Source organism: Camelina sativa, chromosome 11 (genome assembly GCF_000633955.1).
Source record: "Camelina sativa cultivar DH55 chromosome 11, Cs, whole genome shotgun sequence".
Lineage (NCBI taxonomy): Eukaryota > Viridiplantae > Streptophyta > Magnoliopsida > Brassicales > Brassicaceae > Camelina > Camelina sativa.
Window position 1 is genome coordinate 36,380,783 of NC_025695.1, and position 1,244 is coordinate 36,382,026.

General features: G+C 31.9%; 1 pseudogene; it reads right to left on the reverse strand.

The window, feature by feature from the left end:
* Nucleotides 1-472, reverse strand: part of LOC104725292 — a 2,178-nt pseudogene extending 1,706 nt beyond the window's left edge.

Genomic DNA, 1,244 nt, shown 5'->3' on the forward strand with positions numbered 1-1,244 from the left:
TATAATCCATCTTTAGCTTCTCTTGGAAATAAGAGGCCCACTTGAAAGTCATATTAAAATCATTCATTGGAAGATCGTTCAGACAACAATCTATTTCTGGTGGGCATCGATATTTTTCCTGATACAAAGTTATGATCGTCTTAACGATTTCGGACATGGCCATGAAAGTGTTTTGTCCGGAAGAACAGCCCAACTCAGCCACTTTAATGCATTCAGGAAAGGCCAAATTTACTAATGTTTCTCTCATATTCTCTACCACCACGTTTGTGCTTTAGAGAAAACCGTTTTCTGCATAGCCAAGTATACCAAAAAACCATATAAAGATAGAATCTTGTATGTACGTAGGTTAAGTTCCATTCTAAATTTTGTCACAGCTTAATAGCTAGATGCATGATTAGATACTAACCTGATGACCAGAATTAGTAGCATAGCTATGTTCTCCATTGCCTCCTTTCATACTAACAACATTCATCAAAGAGTTCCTATCATATAAATATAAAGAGGTGTCATTAAAAAATCAAGATTAGGACAACATGCATATAATACTACAAAGAAAGGTTACAAAGTAATTAATTTCTGTTTAAACTCGTGTACCTATTTTATTAGCATTTTACTAATACACCGAAATTTGAAGAACATATATAAGAAAACAATTTGTACCTTGGTGGAGAAGACATGATGTGGAGAGAAATATATTTCGATCGATTTCTTACAACATCAAGATATGCTGCTACCCTATGTTAAATTAGATCAAGATCTGGTTTCTAATGAGCTAGGAGCCATACTATTTATTTGTAAATCAAGCGTCATCAATCTCACAATATATTTTCAATTTTATGTTTTTAATTGAAAAATTATTTGTAATTTGAAATTAAAATATCTAAGTTATAACGATCAAGTGGGTCAAGTGGACTTGATTCTCGTTGATATTAATTTCTTTTGCTATTAGTTGTTTATAGATTATACAATTTCCTCTATTATAGTTTATAAAAAGACCGCATGCATGTGTAATAGTTAGTATACGTCATCATGCCCTTAATTTTATCGTTATATGAAAAAATGTAATTAGGTACAAACGTTTCTCTCTTGTTAATTACTAAATAATGACTCGATTAACGTTAATATATCTGAATAATTTACACTCGTACAACATATGTCTTTTTGGCTAGTTATGACTCATGCATGTCATGTCATGTGATTGGGACATGGTAACGAGAAGCAATTTGTCACTTAACCTGGCATCC